Source organism: Silene latifolia, chromosome 2 (genome assembly GCF_048544455.1).
Source record: "Silene latifolia isolate original U9 population chromosome 2, ASM4854445v1, whole genome shotgun sequence".
NCBI classification, from domain to species: Eukaryota; Viridiplantae; Streptophyta; class Magnoliopsida; order Caryophyllales; family Caryophyllaceae; genus Silene; species Silene latifolia.
Window position 1 is genome coordinate 83,123,062 of NC_133527.1, and position 21,336 is coordinate 83,144,397.

The 21,336-nt window shown below is 36.5% G+C and overlaps 1 non-coding gene across 1 annotated transcript; it reads right to left on the reverse strand.

Moving 5' to 3' along the window:
• Positions 1–6,960: 6,960 nt before the first annotated feature.
• Positions 6,961–7,067, reverse strand: LOC141644875 (small nucleolar RNA R71). Its single transcript, XR_012544478.1, has one exon. It is a non-coding gene; the product is annotated as a small nucleolar RNA R71 (small nucleolar RNA).
• Positions 7,068–21,336: the final 14,269 nt, after the last annotated feature.

Below are 21,336 nucleotides of genomic sequence, written 5' to 3' on the forward strand. Positions count from 1 at the left end.
TAATTGAAAGGGAAAAATGAGCATTTGTTTCTTGTGAAAACTTACAAACATGGTACCCTACCATTTCATATCTCATATGATTTGTTTTAGATTTAGTGGAAAAATAATTTAGACAAAATGATAAAATCCCCAAAAGGATCAAGTAACTCAAAGTAACTTGATTGAAGTCCAAACCATATCGAATAGCGTTTGATTTCTTATCCAACCACACATTATTCCATAATGCGTGCTAAGAGAGATTAACTTGTGATACTATATCACATTTCCTTTGGCTTATATCAAAGTCTTCACTTTGATAATCCCATCACGACTAAATCGTGATTCTTTGAACACTTTAAACTTCCTCAAAGATTTCTCTATTTACCTTATTAAGTGAACACATTAGCGTCAACTTAAATCGTTGATAAAAGTAAATGATCAACCTATTCTGTATCAATGATTTACATTCTCGATCTCCTTTTCAACCAAAAGGCACGAGACATCTTGCTTTGAATACAAGATACGCATATACCATAAGATCTAATGGTTTCAAGAGTACTCGATGACTCTTTGCGTTCATCATTCCAGAATCTAAGGTTTAATCTTGGGTTACCAATTTGAGTCTTGCATCATCTTCATGATATATCATTTAAGTTTGGTTTAGAATATAATCACCTTGATAATGGGCTAGCCATACATCAATTATGGTGTATAGGGTCACAAAAGTGAAACCTCTTTTGTATCTTTAACAAGTTTATATTCTTATTTAGAGTTTATGCACTTAATAATCATAATTAAGTACAACTATAAATCCAAAACTAGATTGATTACACAAAGACTTTATCTCTCAACATGATTGTTGCTAGTCGTCATATTCTAATCATCCTATGTATCAAGTACAAATGATGAAAACCACCACCGGTTTCTAATATTGACGAAGTAGTACTAGCAAAATTTATGTTTAATCAAATAAAACATTTAAAGAAGAAGATCTCATTAGATGTCCCACAACTAACTTGTTTATCCTTCAACAATTTGGGGTAGTTTCCTTTCTAGCGTCCAACAATTAAGACAATGGAAACTTTATCGGTCGGGATTGATAGGTTTAGTATCTTTATTCTCAATAACTTTACTTTTATCATAACCTTGTATCAATTCCATTCTAATTTTACCTCTTTGAACCTCACCCTTTTCTTAACAGTTTAAGAGAATGCTCCCACTCATTTCAATGAATCTTTGCTTAGAGAAGCAAAAATTTAATTCTATGAAGACTACTCTTCAATTTATCGTTTTAGTCTTAAAACTTTTCATTGAAGTGGTTGCGTTATTTTGGTCAATTACGAATTCTAACAAATCTAATTACCAAAATAATTTATCGCTTCAAGGTACTTAATTCAATTAAGTATATGGAAAAACAATCCATTGTAAGTAGATGTGTTAGTCAAGAATCAAAAACTTGTTTGATAATGAATAACTTTTATCTATACTCCTCACAAGAGATCCTTCCAATGGATAATTCGAGGTTTTTAGAAGAAAATTTAAATTTTGTCTTTAGTTACGATGTTTTAATGGAGATTTGAATCAAAAACGAAATGATATCGTATATGAATTGTGGTGAAGAAATAGAACAATATGATAACGGAATAATGAAAACAAAACATTCATCGTTATATTAATACTTGTAAATAACAAGTAAAGCATTTACATAGTGACCTCTACCCAACTATGATAAATGATTCCAAGATCCAAATTCATATTAACTTGGGCACGGTAGGGCCGATTCATCCCTTATCAATATAACTCGGTGGATTAACACTTTAATCGATTCTACTTTTAGAACTCTTGGTCGATAAAATTACATAACATTTATCTTTAGCCCGGAACACATGCGACTACGGTCACGAATACTTCCATTGAGCTCAATCCAAATTTCGAATAAATGTGTCCATGATCCAAATCCACATCAACTTGGGCACGGTAGGGCCGATTCATCCCTCATCAACATGAATTCGGTGGATAGACATTTATCACCCACTTCACCAACGTAACAAGGTTTGTCTTACGGTAAAGCCGGCTCAACTCCCTTGCGAAACTGGTACTTCATGGTTTCTAATTTTTGGTAAGGCTAAGTCTCAATTGATTATTTTTAGCGAGAGGTCATGTCAATTTATTATCTATCACGTTTTAAGTGAACTAAAGCGGTGAACTACGATAATTATAATTGACACGGTCGATAAACTCGATAAAAAGATAATGCATGTTTTAGTTATGGCGATTTAGCGATGCATGCAACATATAAATAAAATGCAAAGCATAAATAAAATCCTAGTATGGCCTTTCTAAAATAGAAAATCTAATTAACTATTACATATTCGGAAACCAACTCCATTGGTCCCTTGAACTTCGTTTATGGCACGTATCTCGAGGTAACACCGTCTTTATGTATCGCCTTCCTTGAGTGACACCGTCTTCAAGGAACTCCGGAATAATAAAATTACATAACAAATTACATAATTTCCTATTATACATTTGTAATTAAAATAAAATAAATCAATTAAATTACAAAACGGTGATACGAGATCACAATAAATTACAACCGAATCGATATTCCCATACATTTCGGGTAATACCAATTAAAAACTAAGGCCATACTAAGTAAAATTACATAAAATAAAATTACATAAAATAAAATTATGACAATCATAAATAAAATGAAGCATTATAATATGTATGAACATGCCCAATTTTATGCTAAATCGCCTTTAAGGAGCCAATATCGTATATTAATCAGTTTTTACGGATTTACGTGATTCAACCTTTTAAAATCACAATAAATTACATAAAATCATATTTATGCACAAGTTAATTACCCTAACCAACTTAGGACTCAAAATTAGTCTCCACTAACTTATGACAATAATTAACTTATATTTCTTAATATTGTTCATAAAAGGACTTAAAATTACAAAATAAAGCCATAAACTTCAAATAAATCACAAAAATTTCAAATAAATTTAAAATTTGAAATTAAAACTCATGAACATTCTGGAAAAATACCATGACACTCGTAATGTTCAAAAACTTAGGTTAAAAATTTCGAAATTTATCGGGAAGAAACTATGTTGCGGTTAATCGGATTAAACAATAATAACCATAAAAATATGAGAAAAATTATATTTATTAAATTTTCACTTTTAGATCTGAAATAGGTGATAAAATGCAACATGTGACGTTTTTCCTTAGTCATGAAGTATGTTTTAGCAATTTTTCACTAATTAAGTTACTATTTATGTTATTTTTCATCAAAAATTCATAAATCATGCATAAAGACTTCATTATAGCCAATTATTTTACAAACATCTTTTAAAATTTCATGTGACAACATACTAAATTTCTATGACCAGATTCGAAATATTTCTCATATTAACCTATTCTTCATTTAAATTCGATTTTTATCATGAAAAATCCATATTTCGAGCATAAAAACTCCAAAAATTCTGAAAATTTCCAGATCATCTAAAACTAATATATGTGAAAACATATCCAAAAACCACTAGAAAATTCGAAGTTTAGCTAATTTTAGTCCGAAAATGACATTTTTATCATAAAATCACATTTTAATGCCGTTATTAAATAAAATGAACAATAAAAATCCATAAATTAACCAAAATATCCTAAATACATTTTAGGATCAGAAATTTTAACATGCATAATTTATTTCGTGATATATCATAATAACACAAATTTATAAGTTTTATATGTTAATCGTGTAACTCGGAAAAACTATAACCGATTTGCATGCAAACAACCAAAGGCTCTAATACCACTTGTTAGAAATCTATATCTCATTGCTTAACATATTCATATATGTTCTAATTAATTTAGTCATAAAAGTAATTACAAATCTTATGCATGCAAACTAAAATAGATAAGTGAAGAAATCGTTTTCTCACCATATGATTTTCGGATTAAAAGGGCACCAACAAGATCTCCTTCTTGTTAGTTCTTGAGCACTCCTAAAATGGATGAACATAGATTCAAGTATAGAATCTCTCCCAAAAGTGAATACCCAAGATAACCCCTTAATAGATTAATATTATTAGATCTAGAATAATAATAATCTTACTAAAAATTGACCCAAAATATTAATATTGGTCTCTTAATTTCGGTTAAGAGAAGGTGAATTTTGGAGTGTTTATTTCTCTAGTTTTCTAGAGAGTTTTTATATTTCTTACACTAGAAATATTATGTAAAAATATGAATGAAAAATTGATGGAGAAAAACTCTCCATAAGGCTCTTGAAAACCGGTTGGGAGAAGGAGAGAGAGCCAATGCATGGACAAGTTATTCTTCTCAAGAAAACATAGGTATGCAAGGCTACAAGCTAGGTATTATGATTATGCTTTCCACTCAATATAATTAACATAATTAAGTATAATACTCCTCCTTATTTTCGGTACATATTGTGTAAAATGGAAAGTCCATTTTACACATTATTTTGTCAATTTGTCACATGTAACATGTTCCAAGACATTATGTGTATAAAATGTATTTTTAACAATTAAAAATCAACATATTAATAAAATATGTCACTTATAAAATTTAACCTAGTAATTCATAATTACTTGTACCAAAAAGTATTTCCGAATTACAAACTACAACATTCTGTATTTATAATAATTTATTCATTCCGTTTCAATTTGTTTCCATAAACAATAATTTCATCTAAGCAATAAAACGATTCCATTACTTAGACCGTATCTTATTTAATCAAATTATAATGAGACACGTAAATATCACCTCCAAAATCGTCCGTCAATTTTAAGTAATTTAATTAACCCGTATCGTCATACGATCAATTAAATATTCTATTAAGAGTGTTACCCTTTAGGTATGACCTAAGGGGATCAACTGATCACCACCGTCGCACGACAATAATGTTAAACTCTAGTCAGCCAATCATTACCGATATGTGTGGACCAGTTGGCTGTAAAATATTACATCCCACATGTATTCTTAAAATGAGACTTAAACATGTGATCATCATGATCGACAGTTGTGATCGCATTATTGTCGGAGGACACATATTCCAACACTCGGGGCCTCCTCCTCGGCAGCCTCCACCTCAACAGCCTCCTCCTCGGTAGCTTGCTCAGCAAACGCCTCCTCAAACACCTCCTCGAAAGTAAGAGAAGGGTTGAAGTCAGTATCCATGTCCATGGGAGCCCTCCATGATGTAGAAACCACGTCACCTACAAAATTAGAGTAAATTAGGCCGCGTCAAGTGACAGCGAGCCTCAGTCAAGGTGTTTTCAAACCTTTGAAGCTCCGAAAATAGCTCTTTTCTCGCCATCTTTGGCCATTTCTTTCGAAAACCGACCGCTCATGTGGTAAAATGGGTCAAGTCAAGTCTAAGTTCGAGCCTAGCCATGGGTTTGAGTCGAAATTTTGGCAGCATTTCGTTATAACGGTGATTATGCCCTAGAAAAGTGTCCTGAAAAAGTCGTCACAAATCAAAAATCCGAGATGGTAGGAAGTTTACCCATCACACAAGGATTCCAAATACCAAATTTCAACACAAATGGGCATTCCTAAGGCCACTTAAACATGTGATCATCATGATTCCCGGGTCTCACTCCGCCCCTTCAACTCACAACAAGACAACCATGAGGTCGGATGCCTTCTTGAAAGGAAAGGTGGGGCTTGCCAAAATGTCGACACATCCAAGCATTAAAGCACATAATATCAAGTAATGGATGCATCTAGAAAAATGAATAGCCACTTTTCTCATCTAAGTGGCGAAAATTATCTAAAGGTGTTTTACAATCGAATGGATTCGGCTCCGGGACCCAAACCTTCCTAGGGATTGTAAGATATACACTAACTCGATCCCTTCACAACAATAATTGCTTGCATCTAGTAGAAAATATGTTTGTATGATCAAATCCCATGAATCCCCTATGAACCCATGACACCCTAGTGCTTTTAATCAATTGTTTACATCTCATTTTAATCATCTTGCTTACTTTCATTATTTTGTTTGCATTGTTATTTAGTTTAGTTAATCTCCTACCTCAACCCAAATTGTGACACCCTTAGACATAACCATTTGCAATCAAAAATCCTACATCAATACCCGTCCCTTGGAATCCGACCTTTACTTACCTCTTTACTAAAAGTAGAGTCGTTAGTGGAGTTATATATATTGTTTTGGTCTAGGTAACTCTTAACAACAAGTAACCGAAAACGATAAGTCTGACCAAAAATGGCGCCGTTTTCGGGGACGGTGTTAACTTGATTTGATTTTCTTTGATTGCTTTTTAGTTGTGTCTTTCTTTCGCTTGGGGAAGTCAATCTCCTCAAGGTTTGTTCTAATTGTTTTCAAGTTGTTTGATATTTTGCATGTCTAGGAGATCACAAGGTAACTTGTTACCCATTGATCTTGAAATTGAAAGAACTTTGACCAACAATAGAAGACTTGCTAGGAATACTTTGAGAGGTATTGGTGAGATTGTGGACATTCAACCAAACAACATTGCGTTTATCAACCCTTTTGCAAGAGAAGGAGAGGATAACCCAACACAAAATCAACCACAAAATTAACCCACAATGCCTAAATTTTCATCACATTCCGTACCAACCGAGGAGAACCTACCAAATGGTACTCCCACACCACAACATTTGACCGGTAATTTCATTGCAAAATCCGCATTTATCCAATTAGTCGAGAGAAGTCAATTTGGGGGGATGCCTAGTGAATACCCTCATTCTCACATGGAGACTTTTTGTGACTATTGTGATGCGATTTCTCAAACCGGAGTTACTCAAGACCAAATTCAATGGGTCTTATTTCCTTTTTCTTTGATTGATTCCCCGAAACAATGGTTAAAGAGCCTTGATAAGGCTACTCTTGGTATTGACTCTTGGAAGAAATTGGCACTTGCTTTCTACAAGAAATTCTATCCTCCGAAAAAGACTAACATGTTGAGAGCCCAAATCACTGGGTTCAAACAATGGGATGAGGAATATTTGTATGAAGTATGGGAGAGATTCAAGGATACTTGCCGATCTTGTCCAAATCATGGACTTAGCGAGTGGTTCCTTGTACAACAATTTTGGAATGGTCTATATGAAGACTCCCGAAACATTCTCAATATGGGATCAAATGGTATGTTTACCGAAGTTGATGATAATCAAACATGGAACAATATTGAGGAAATGGTGGTCCATAACTCATAATATAGAAGACCTCGTAAGGCTACTAGAGGAGGAAAGCATGAAGTGGACACTATTGCTCAATTGGGTGCTCAACTTAGTACTCATATTGATACAATTAATTTGAATTTTGAGAAGGCTATGGCTAAGCTTGAAGAAGCCTCCAAATCGCCTAAGCAACATTTGAATGCCATGGTGGCATCTTCATCAATTCCAAGTGGAGTATGTGAGAGTTGTGGAACTTTGGGACATGACCAAAGTGAATGTAGGGGAACAAGTGAACAAGTGAATGTTTTCCAAGCATACAAGAGTGGTACCCCTTATTCCAACTATTACAATGAAAACACCAAATTCCATCACAACCTCTCATACAAAAGCCAAAATGTTCAAAACCCTCAAATAACATACACCCCACATCCAATGAGAAACCAAGCTCAAAAACCCTTTTACAATCAAAACCAAAGTTATCAAAACCAAACTCCATACAATCAACCAAATGACCAAGGTTTTGATGTTCAAAAAGCGGTCCTCCAAATGCAAAAGAACCAACAAGAGTTTTTCACTGAAATGCAAAAGGATAGCCAAGCAAAAGACATCACCATCAACAACATCCTAGCTCACACAAAGATATTGGAAACCCAAATGTCTCAATTGGCATCTTCAAGTTCACAAAGACAAAAGGGGCAATTACCACCTCAAGGTAATCCCCCAAGACAAGAATCGGTGAGTGCCATCCATTTGAGGCATGGTACAAGGTATGAAGGGCCGAAGAGGCCCATTGATGAAGATTTTGTGAATACTAGTGACAAGGAAAGAGTTGTTGAAAACTCTAAAGAAGAAGAGCCCACCATTCAAGAAGTTTCAAAGGAGAATGAAGATAAGGCTAAAGAGAAAGAGCCTATTGTGATTCGGCTTCCATTTCCAAGTCGTCAAGCTAAGCCTAAGTTTGATGAATAACTTGGGAAGTTTATAGAGATTGTCAAGAACTTGGAAGTCTCAATTCCATTTACGTAATTAATCAATCATGTTCCAGCCTATGCGAAATACATGAAAGATATTCTTACAAAGAAGAAATCCATCCGGAAACTTAAGACTATTGCTTTCACTAAGGTGAGTAATGTCATCTTACAAGGAAGTTCACCTCCAAAACTAAAGGATCCGGGAAGCTTCTCTATTCCATGTACCATTGGCGACACGACAATCAACAAAGCTCTATGTGACCTTGGGGCAAGTGTGAGTGTCATGCCATATTCGGTGTGCAAAAGGCTAGGAATGGGAGAACATAAGTGCACTAATATCACGTTTCAAATGGAAGATCGATCAACGAAGACACCTTTAGGGGTATGGGAAGATGTGCCGGTAAGAATTGGCAAGTTCTTCATCCCGGTGGACTTTGTTATTGTTGATATGGAGGAAGACTCCAACATTCCTATCATTTTAGGAAGACCTTTCTTACACACCGCGGGAGCGGTGATTGACGTGAAACATGGAAAACTCACCCTTGAAGTGGGAGATGAAACAATCACTTTTAATCTTGACAAGACAATGAGAGCTCCCTGATTGCATGAGCCGTGTTTCATGGTTGATCATTATAGCCGATAAAGTGATAGGAAGAAGTTGGCATCTCAATGCAAAGAACAAGCTATGGGTAAAGAATCACCACCCATATGGGAGAAGAAAATGGGTAACCTCCAAGATGCTTCGTCCAAGGAACAAGAATGTTTCAACAAGAATGAGAGCTTGAATAGCTCACCACCACTCATGACAAGTAAAGAAGAAGGCCTCATTGGCCATAATGACAAGAAGGAAGAAGAGTTGCTCTTGACAACTCGTGATATTATTGGGGAACAAGTAGATGAAGTATGCGGTCTTTGGGATGATGAGTTTGAAGGGATATTCAATCCCTATATCGGTAATGCTATGACACAAGACTACCATGAAGAACAACAAGTGAAAAGGTCTATTGAAGATCTTTATCATGACAATGAACAAGCTTTCGACTACTTCTTCAAGGTGTTGAGCAACATCAACAACACCTTGAACATGCCCCATTGACATCTCATTATTGGATGAGAGTTTGTTGGAGTCCTCCCTAAACCACCACTTGTAAATATTCTAACTCCCTAACTTGCATTTTACTTATTGTATTGCATTTTTGTCAATTTTGGATTTATATTTTTATGCCTTGATCAAGATTTTCATCATTTTGAGAGAAAGTGAGGGAGGGACTTATGTGATTATTGATGTGTAGTGTTTTGACATAGTGTGGGGATAACAAATTGCCTAGGCTATCCAAGCCTTCGTAGTGTCCCACAATGAAGACCACAAGAAATGAAGAGTAAATGACACGAGTTACGAAATGCCCACGGATGGACCTGAATTCGTGTGGCAGAGGGACAATCCGAGCGATCCGACGAGAATCTGCTCGTCCTGAAGATAATCCGAGCGTCCTGGGTAGGATCCGCTCATCCTGAGATAGCTGGAAAAAGAAGTTTTCGCTCTGACTGAGAATCCGAGCGTCCCACTTGGGAATCCGCTCGTCTCAGTCAGGACGCTCGTCCTACTGGGAAGCCGCTCGTCTTATAACTAATAAATTTTGGGATTTCTACCTGACAAGGAATCCGAGCGTCTCCAATCCAGTCCACTCGTCCTGCTCCAAAAAGACGCTCGTCTTCCTCAGAAGACGCTCATCCCAGCGCGTCTTTTTCCTGAAGTCAACTGCAGCAGAATCCGCTCGTCCCAACCCCAGTCCGCTCGTCTCCCCCTCTGATTATCAAATCTAACGGGATTAAAAACCCCTCTTTCCTAATTCATTTCCTCATTCACAATATAAACACAACTCCAAACCCTCAAAACCCTCATTCTCTCCATCAACCAACATCAAATTTCTCAACCAAATCACCCAAATTAACCCCAAACTTCCTAAAAACACAATTAAATCACTCCTTTACCAACAACAAGTGATTAAAACACCAACATCTTCAAAGTTTGAGTCGATTTTTCGGATACAAGGCAACATTCAACTATCCTAAATCGATTTGGGTCTTATTGGAATTTGAAGAAATCAAGCTTATCTTTGGTGTTACTACATAAAGGAGCATTGCAAGAACAAAAGGTGGAAGTAAGGCACCCCGAAAGAAGAACCTTTCCAAAAGACAACAAGCTCTTTAAGCTATTCAAGCATCTAAGGCATTGGTGGTTCAAAATGCAAGGTTGGAAATTCAAGACTCTATTCCTCATATGGAAGCTACTACTTCTACTCCGGTTGTTGAACAACTAGATGATTATCCGGAGGTAATTTTCACTTCCGACTCTCATAGGGAGAAATTTGTTTCCTTTGCTATGAAATCTATTTTACCCACCAAATTCATATGCCAAGAGACCTTGTCAAAATTGGGTGTCTTAGAACAAACCAAGACCTTTTTTGAGTCCATGGGATTGAGTACATTGTTTAATATGCAAGAGTTGACTTACTCATCCCTCACCTTAGAGTTCTTAAGCTCTTTGAAAGTTACCAAGGTGGAGGCTCTAAGGCATATTGAATTTCGGCTCGAGAATGTTGATAGGAAATTGTCTTTTGAAGAGTTTGGTAATGTTTTTGGCCTTAGAAATGACCCGACCTACACGAAGAAACCTACCAAGTATGATCTCGCTCCCTTATGGAAGGCTATTACCGGTAGAGAGTTTACATCTTGTCATGATTGTCGTGCTCTTTTTGTCCATCATCCGGACATAAGGGTATGGCACAAGGTTGTTGGGCATACTTTGATCGCTAGGAAGGGAACGAACCATTTCACCGAACATGACTTTATTTATCTCGAGTCGACCTTGAACATTTGAAGAGAGTTCACCAAAAAGTACAACATTCTTCAACTTTTGATTGAGAGGTCGCTCAAAGTCGATCATGGCAAAGAAGGCACGGCCTTTATTGTTAATGGAGGTTTGGTAACTTATTTGGCAAAACACTTCAACCGGAACTTCAACAAGGATAGCACCTATAAACTAGTTAAGGGAGGCCATATCATTGATCTAGCCACCATGGTTCAAAAATTCAAATGGGTCACGAATGATACTCTTGATGACAAATTTGGGTGGTTAATAAAAGATGCTAAATCCTTCACATTGCCAAGAAAGATTTGCCGATTGAATGTTCATAGGCCAAACTACCTTCTCCCACTCTCCGAGGAAGCCGAGTACATTATACAACACCAAGGGGAAGACATTTCTGAGCCCTCCTCCTCCATTATCACCGCACCTTACTCATCACCTACCATGAATTTCAACCCGAAAATGTTAAGGCGGGGAATGACTACTTGACTCTCTTGATGAAAGAAATGCACAAGCAAGCTTATGAGGATAGAGTCAATGCTTATAAAGCACAATATCCGCCTCTCCTATATCTTGCTAGGCAAGGACTTCTTGACCCATCTTGTCCTTTGCCTAGTTTGGCGGATAAGGAAACCTTCTTTCCTAGTGCTTCTAGAGGTGATAGCTTGGGTGAAGAGGAGATGGTTGTTGTTGAGAGTGGTGCTCAAGAAGGTGAAGAAAATGATGAAGAAGAAGAAGAAGAAGAAGAAGAAGAAGAAGAAGAAGAAGAAGAAGAAGAAGAAGAAGAAGAAGAAGAAGAAGAAGAAGAAGAAGAAGAAGAAGAAGAAGAAGAAGAAGAAGAAGAAGAAAGTTCAAGTGGAAGTGATGATAACTCCGGATCTATGGAGGTTGATGATGATGATTCAAGTGAAGTTGGTGATGATGATGGAGATGATAGTGATGACGCCATGGGCGAAGATTGAGGATTAGCAAGCTCTTGGGAGGATGCCACATTACTTTGTAAGTTTCCTACACCTCCTTTAAGGTTTGTCTATTTCTCTTGTTTCTCATATAATTTTTATCTTGATCATGATTTGGAGTACTAGCAACATTTAGAGGACTCACACATCGGTCTCATTGAGGTGTTTCTTTTATTGTTCCCACATTCAAAATCCAAAATGACAAATGTAGTTTCATGCATAGCATCCTTATGCATGAACTCCCCCAATTTTTGACATTAGAAATAGTGTCTATTTTGGTTTGGGGAAGTTTATGCATATGCATTGGGAGCTAACCTAAATTATGCTCTCCAACATAACAAAAAACCATGCATCATATAGCATAGCTTAGTTTGCATTCACTCTTGTTTATATGTCATATAGTTTGCATTTAGCTTAGAAATCATGCATTTTCATATAAATTGCTTAATTTCCTATCGTATTGGCCATTGAGGTCAATGCCCATACTAGTGTGGGGATGGGAAATTCTAACATGACTTATTAAACAAAAATGATAAAAATTTGAAAAATTTGAAAAATTCAAAAATCCAAAAACATGTTCATTTCCTTTGTAGTGTAGTCTTGTATATTTTGTATATATTGTGCTTGTTTATCCTTTTTCACATTGATCGACTACGCCACATCCGAGACATGGGGATATTGATGATCGCATGGTATGATCTTTCCAATCTCTTTTTTTTCTCTTTATGTTAATGATTATGTGGCTTTATTTTGATTGATGCGGTATAAACAATGTGAATTTAGGATTGCATCTAGATTATTTGGCATACTAGTTGGTAGAAGCATATGCATTAGGATGTATAAATGTTAGTTGCATCTGTTGGAGCTTGTGTCCTCCACAAATTAGTGTGATAACATTTGTAAATCTCTTACAGGTTCACAAGGGTATACTTCGTATATTTAATCAGTTGATTAACGTTTACCTAATAACGGTTGGCTTGCTAGAAAGTTTGACGTTATTATCATACAGATGGCGGTGATCAACTGGTCCCTAAAGGTCACACCTATAGGATGTGTTTGAGAAATGTGGTTATATAAATATAATTACATTGATGCCCAATATGACTAAAAAGTTAGTCAATGTGTTGATGAGATAATTATTTAATGAAAATTAAATAATATTAGTTGAGACAATTAATCACAATTAAAAATTAAATATAATAAGTTATATTTAGTTAAATATATTTAATGTTAGCTTGGACGAATTAATCTGTTAATTCGTAATTAAATATAATCAGTTGTATTTAATATCAACAAGTTGAATGTGTCATAGTGGTAATAGTGAGGGTACACATACCAAGAGGTCATGGGTTCGATCCTCACTAGATGACAATTCAATACATATTATATATTTTTGGAAAGACCAAAAATAAGGATAATACACTCCTTATTTCGGTTTACTTGGCCGAAAATTAGGAGAGTTTTTTCTTTCCTAATTGACTCCAAGTTTCGGTCTGTATAAAAAGAAAGGTAGAGAATTATTTCTACCTAATGCTTTTTCTTGACCTTGCCTCCTCTCTCATCAGAAAAACACAAAAAAACAACTAAATTTTACAGAAAATTTTAGATCGATTCTAGCATAATCGAAGGGCATATCTCAGATCGTCTTGGGTGCAACTAATAGGCGAATATCAATTTTGATATTGTTCTTAGGCCATATTTGCTAGGACCAAAGGTTATTTCTGAATCCTTTACTTTTGTTTATGTATTTTATTTTATGACCTTTGATCATCATTGTTAAATCGTTTTAATCCTTCTAAATTAAGGGAAGTATACAAATTATTTCCCACAGCATCATGGCATATAGTTGCATTTAGGAAAATTTTGTGAAACCGTCTATTTGGGAAGCTTGACAAGTGTATATAAGGCCCTTGTAGATACTTTTTCTTCTTAAGACTTTGCTTGTTAGAATACTTGTAAAACACCCTAGGATGTGTCATACTAGTATCCTTTGACCCATGGATTAAGGCCTAGTCAAGAGTACCTTGTGGTGTGATAACTCCTTGGCTACCGTTTATTCCAAGGTGACCCTTGAAACCATGAAACCATTCATCATCTATATTCTACCACATTTTGTCATCAAAGGGAATGGGCACAAAAATTGTTCAAAATTTGAGTTCAAGAATTGAAATGAAAATGAAAAAAGTTTGCAATTGTATCAAATGAAAAAGAGGAGCAAAAATAAACTCCTAAGCTTTAAATATAAGCACCCTCGCTACAAATGGGGTGACTTTGAAAATGTTCAAAAAGAAATGCAAAAAGTTCAAAAATTGTCAAGTATTGAAATGCCAAACATCAAAGAAATGGCAAAGAAATTGTTCTCAAAGTGTTAATGCCACAAGAAATTGGGGGGAAAAACAACAAAAATCAAACTCCCAAATGAAACTCAAATACTATTGATCCCTTTTCCATCGTATCCACTTTTGTGCATGGTAGAGAGGGGACGACCCTTTTTCTTGTCTAGGCAAGAAGGGGAATTCCGCGATCCTCCAGTGTTTCTAACACCATAAGAAGTCAACTCCTGACGAAAGCATTTAACAATTGAGGACAAAGGTACCCTAGCTTGACACAACTTGGAGGTGATTTATTGGTATCTTTCTAGGCTTAGTAGTTTGAAGAAACCGTATCTATGATGGAATGTGAACCCTTGAATTGCTTCCCCTTTAGATAATTTTCGCCACTTAGATGAGGAAAGTGGCTATTCATTTTTGTAGATGCATCCATTACTTGATATTATGTGCTTTAATGCTTGGATGTGTCGACATTTTGGCAAGCCCCACCTTTCCTTTCAAGAAGGCATCCGACCTCATGGTTGTCTTGTTGTGAGTTGAAGGGGCGGAGTGAGACCCGCTAATTGTCTCACATCGGCTATATTAGTAGGTTAGTTTAAATAACGGTCCTAGTTTTTGTCACCTATTTACTTGGGACGAGCAAAGGTTCGGTTTGGGGATATTTGATGTGACTCATATTGAGCATATTTAGTCCCCAAATTAGCCTCGTTCCTATGCTTTTTAGTGCATAATTGGGTCATTTACTATCTGTAGTTTCTCGTTTTGCATATTCTTTGAGGTTTTGATCCCTTGGTAGGAACGGAGTGCAAACCTTGCACTTTCATGGCAAAATGGACCTAAATTGATCAAATTCAATGACCAAGCATCAAAGGGAAGACAATGCTAGAAGGCCTATGTAGATAATAAAGTATATTGGGCAATGATGAAATGATCCTTGCATCTCCAACAATATCCCCGAGGATTGTTAAAGAAAGAAAAGAAGAGAAGGTGTTGTGAAGGAATCCGAGCGTCGCAGTGCCCAGGACGAGCGTCGCCCTGCTACAGTCCAAGCGTCCCAAGGCCAAGACGCTCGTCTTGAGGCCCCATGATTCGAGCGTACCAACCCACAATCCACTCGGATCCTGCTCCAGAACCAACCGTCCCATAGCCAAGACGCTCGGGACGAGCATATTATTTGAACACCACCAAAACGGAGATGAGCATCTCCTTGGAGAGGAGCACTTCCTCAACTTTTCTTAAGGGTCTTAATAGTCATTTAAGCCCTTAGTAACCCTAATCTTTGTACCTAATCTCTAGTATAAATACCCCATTCTACTACCTAGATTAGCATGTCATCTTAATAGAATCTTAATCAAGTCCTAATACTCTCTTAATTGTAATCAATTCTTAATTTAGCATTAATACAAATCTCATTTCTTAATCATTCCTTAATTTCTCTATTGTTCATCATTTATTTTGGGTAATTAGAAGATTATTTGGGTTTATTTGGAGAATTGACAACCTTCCATCAATCATCAAGTACTTCTATTATTCTTTGCTTTATTATTGGGAATCATCTTTATAGGTATAATTCTCTCTTAATCCTTTCTAATTATTGTTAATCATCTTTATTTATTCATCATGTTTTGCCTTGCTAGTATGATTGACAACCTTGTTAGCATGTTAAACTTGATAATGAGTGAGTAGTTTCCTTAACTAGGGTTAATGGGGAATTAGGGGAAACCAACATGAGGATTGATTCATGCTTAATCTAATATGTTTTCATACTTGATTTGCTTGCTTGTTGTGATTTCAACTTATGCACATGTTATGTTTGATGAAATGCGGTCCTATGAATACTTGCATTTTTCACACATCACTTACCTTTTCAATAGAGACTTATAAGACATAAACCAACTCTAGTCTCATTAGACCATGCATATAGTTGGATAGGGAGGATTAAGTCGACTTGTAGGTGTTTTACAATCGAATGGATTCGGCTCCGGGACCCAAACCTTCCTAGGGATTGTAAGATATACACTAACTCGATCCCTTCACAACAATAATTGCTTGCATCTAGTAGAAAATATGTTTGTATGATCAAATCCCATGAATCCCCTATGAACCCATGACACCCTAGTGCTTTTAATCAATTGTTTACATCTCATTTTAATCATCTTGCTTACTTTCATTATTTTGTTTGCATTGTTATTTAGTTTAGTTGATCTCCTACCTCAACCCAAATTGTGACACCCTTAGACATAACCATTTGCAATCGAAAATCCTACATCAATACCCGCCCCTTGGGATCCGACCTTTACTTACCTCTTTACTAAAAGTAGAGTAGTTTACTTTAATGCATTACTATCTGCAAACAAGAACAGCTTGCAATGGAAGGCTTCTGCGTGTGTTCAAACTGCATTCTGGTATACTATCTGGTTTCAGAGAAACAATGCGAGACACCAGCTGTATGTTAAGAGACTTGACATTATAGCCCATCAACTGAAGCAGCTAATTCAAGGAAGAATTCGTAGCAAAATGTGCAAACTAGATAGCAATGGTGCCAATGATTGGCAGGCAAGCATAGGATTTATGTGTTAGAATGCCTTAGGGGTGGTTCGAACCTAGTCCTTGTATTTATGGTTGTCTATTTTTGATATATTTAATATACTCACATTTCACCTAAAAAAAAGTAGAGTAGTTTTTGGAGTTATAAATATAGTTTTGCTCGAGGTAACTCTTAACGACAAGTAACCGAAAATGATAAGTCCGACCAAACACATGGTTATGTTCCTTACACTACCAATTATCCATTTCTAATGTCAATTTCACAAGGCAAATTCGTTTGAGGGAAAAGCCCCAAATTTTCGACATATTAGGATTGAAAACCCTAATTTTCTCGGCTCAAATTAAGCAAAATACGGATGTTTAAGCAAGAATAAGACACGTACCTCGATTAGTCATAATAAATGCAAGATTTTGATCACGTTTTGGCGGAATGTCGACGAAATTTGAGAGAGTTTTAAAGGATTTTGTGTTTTGTTATAATGAAATAACACGGGTTCTGTCGAGTTTTTACTCAGACAGGAACAAACCCAGGAAAGGACGCAGCAGGTGCTGCGCCTCTTCCAAAAGTCGCAGCTCTTGCTGCACCTCTTCCTCAGCTTCCCTCTAATTCAATTTTCAAAAATTCGTTACGAGTTCGTTATTCGTGGGCCCATCTTTGGTGAGCCTCTTCTCCAACACTATATATCGTATATTTGGTCCATTTGATGTTTATTCTTCGTCCGAACCCGCATTTTCGAGCAGACTGTGAATTGTCGCAGTACATTATCAAGACTTCGCTTGCAACAACGAGCAGGTTTTCTCCGACGGTGTTTCAACACGCCTCAAATTATTTTCCCCGGCGAGAGTTCATGACAGACTATTGTACCTCTTAAGATATGGAGTTCTCTTGAGACCAACGTGAGCAGATTCCCCCAGCAGTTTCTACCGACGTCCAGCTGCCTTCAATTTTATGTTACGTTTTGTTCATTCCAGATGTTCTCACACCAACTACCTATGTTCCTACACTTAGCCTTCGTCGATAGGATCACACTCCTTGAAATCACCTTTTTCCGGGTTCATACGCCCAAAACCTTAGTTACCCTTAGTCCACCTTCTCGTCGATGTTTTCCTTTAGGGTCCCACTCCCCTAGCACAGTCCTTTTTTTGGTGGAAATATAAGTAATATTATAGCTCATTCCCAAAAGGGATAACAAGGACACCATTACAACCACTCCATTTAATCTAGATACTAACTCTAGACACTAACCAAACCATATATAAGCAAAATTATAAACTACATTCAATTACCTCAGACCCATTTGCCTACACCAACTATCATCAGCCTGCTTCAACGTCCCTTTATCAAGAACCATTAATCTTAGCTTGTTTTCCCTCTGGATACACTTAACCTGCACACTAGGTAATATGACATAACCCTCCACTCTGCATCTGTTCCTTGCAAACCAAATATTATAATGCATAGCCACAATCAGAGAACTAAGCACCAGACGAACAAAACCAGGACAACCTCTCTGTCTGAGCATCTGGACAGGGTCGGTAATACCTTGAAGCTGCCCAGGAAGATCTAGCCATTGATACAGCTTCAAATAGCATTGCTCAGCATAAATACACTCGTGAAATATATGCTGATGATTTTCAGTCTTTTCCCCACAGAGAAAGCATAATGACTGCTGAGTAAGTCCAAAGTTCCCAAGTCTGTCTAAAGTGAGCAACATACCATGCTGAATAAGCCATTGATTGAAGTTATGCTTACTAAGATTGAATCTGTTCCATACACTCCTATGCCACTGCACAACAGAATAGGTATGCTCCAACTAGGAATAACCATTAAAAATGGAGTATTCATCATCATCACTCATCCACTTACCACAAACAAAAGCAGGTTTAAACTTCTCTTTTACCTCACAAATTTTTCGCCAAGCCCAGGAACTAGCTGCAGTCGGTTTAAGATAGATCTTATCAACCCATTGGATCCAAAGATGGTCCTTCTTTTTTTGCAATCCACCAAACCAACTTCCCAACTGATGCCATGTTCCATAATTTTAAGTCCAGCAGTCCCAATCCTCCATGTTCCTTTCCTTTAAAAAGCACACTCCATGCCACCAAAGGAGCTTTACTATAGTTCTCTTCTCCTTCCCACAAAAAATTCCTACAAAGAACTTGAATCCTGTCCATCAGTCTAATAGGTAAGACAAAGATTTGTGACCAGTAGGTGTGGATTGTTGCCAGAACTGATGTAACCAGAACAAGTCTCCCTGAGTAAGAAATTTTCTTCTTATTCCAACCCCTGATCCTCTTAATCATTCTATCCACTACAATATTACAATCTCCTTTGGACAAACGCTTATGAGAGATCTTCACACCAAGATATTTGAATGGTAGAGTCCCTTTCTTGAAACCAGTAGACTCAAGAATTGCAGCTTCAGTGCTTTGATCAAGTCCATTCAAAATAATGTCAGACTTGTCACTACTAATGTGTAGCCCAGAAGTTCCAGTGAATCAATTAAAAGCTTCTATTATAGTGATAACTGACCTTAAGTCTCCTCTATAAAAAAGAAGCAGGTCATCAGCAAACATCAAGTGAGTGAGTCTGATGCCTCTACATAGAGGATGGAACTTAAAACCAGGGAATTCACTAGCAACAATCAGCAACCTACTCAGGTATTCCATGCAAATAGTGAAAATAAGTGGAGACAATGGGTCTCCTTGTCGTAGTCCTCTTTTCCCAAGGAAAAAACCATGAGGTTGACCATTAAGCACAATTGAGTAAGAAGTAGTAGTCACACATTGCATCACCCAGCCAATGAATCTCTGAGGAAACTTAAGACTAGCCAACATATTCCCAACAAACTCCCATTCTATGGAGTCATAAGATTTCCTCAAGTCTACTTTCATCATGCACCTAGGAGAACAATTCTTCCTAGTGTATAACCTAACTAAGTCTTGACTCATTATAATATTCCTCATGATGCTCCTCCCCTTTATGAAAGCAGATTGTGTAGGAGTAATAAGGTAAGAAAGCACCCCAGCAAGCCTATGACATAGCAGCTTAGATATCACCTTGTAGACTGTATTGCAACAAGCAATCGGTCTAAATTCCTTAACTGAGGATGGATTCTAAACTTTTGGAATCAAGACCAGATTGGTGCAATTTAGCTGCTTCAACAGCTTACCAGACTGAAAGAAATCCTTAACAGCCTTGCAAATGTCCCCCTGGATAATATCCCAGCTAGACTTAAAAAAACAGCTAGAATAACCATCAGGTCCAGGGCTTTTCTCTTCAGGGATTGAAAAAATCACTTGCTTAATTTCATCAGCATAAGGTATCTCACAAAGCTTATCCCAATCAGCAGTGTGAAATTTTTCACCATTGTCAATAATATGAGGATAGACCCCAGAAGTTGCAGAACTAGACCCAAGCAGATCTTTATAATAAGCCACAAAAGCTTCCAGGATATCTTCAGGAGAATTACAAGACTTACCCTCAGCATCCTCTATCCTGATTACCTTATTCTGTAATTGTCTTTGCTGTATGGCTCTATGAAACATGGCAGTGTTTGCATCCCCATCTCTAACCCACTGCACTTTTGCTTTTTGCCTAAGAAAATCATCTCTAGCCTAGGCCAACATCAGGTAACTAGCTCTTGATTGATACTCCACATCCATTAAAATAGTATTCCTAGGATCATTTTGGAGCTGGTTTTGACATTCAATTAGAGCAGTGTAAGCAATATCAGTATTCCTCTCTATATCAGAGAAGAGATGTCTATTAAGCTGTTTCAGACTAGCTTTTAAATTTTTGAGCTTCCTCACCACTCTGAACATAGGAGTGCCTTGAACATCATAACTCCAACCTCCTTTAACTACATCTTTGTACTCTCCTATCTTGCTCCACATATTAAAAAACTTGAAAGGCCTCCTCCTAGGTAGAGTAACACTCTCACAGTCAACAATACACGGGCAATGATCAAAGTACCCCTCAGGAGCAAAATAAGCAAAGTAATCAGGCCATGCAGTCACCCAGGCAGTATTAACAAAAACCCTATCAATTCTACTATAAACTCTAGTTTCACTAGGTTGCTTATTAGTCCACGTGAAGAAAGTGTTTGGAATCTATATCTCATTACTTTACATATTCATATATGTGATGAATTAATTTAGTCATAAAATTAAATATTGATCTTATGCATGCAAACATAAATAAATAAAGAGAAGAAATCGTTTTCCTCACATCAAAAATTCGGATCAAAGGGCACAAGTATGATCTCCTTCTTACTTGTTCTTGAAATTTCCTTATATGGATGAACAAAGATTCAAAGGTAGAATCTCTCCCAAAGATGAATACCCAAGATAACCCCTTAATATATTAATATTACTTGATCTAGAATAATAATAATCTTACTAAAATTGACCCAAAATATTTATTTTGTACTCTATTATTTCGGTAAATAGAGGAAAGAATTTTGGAGTTTTTAACT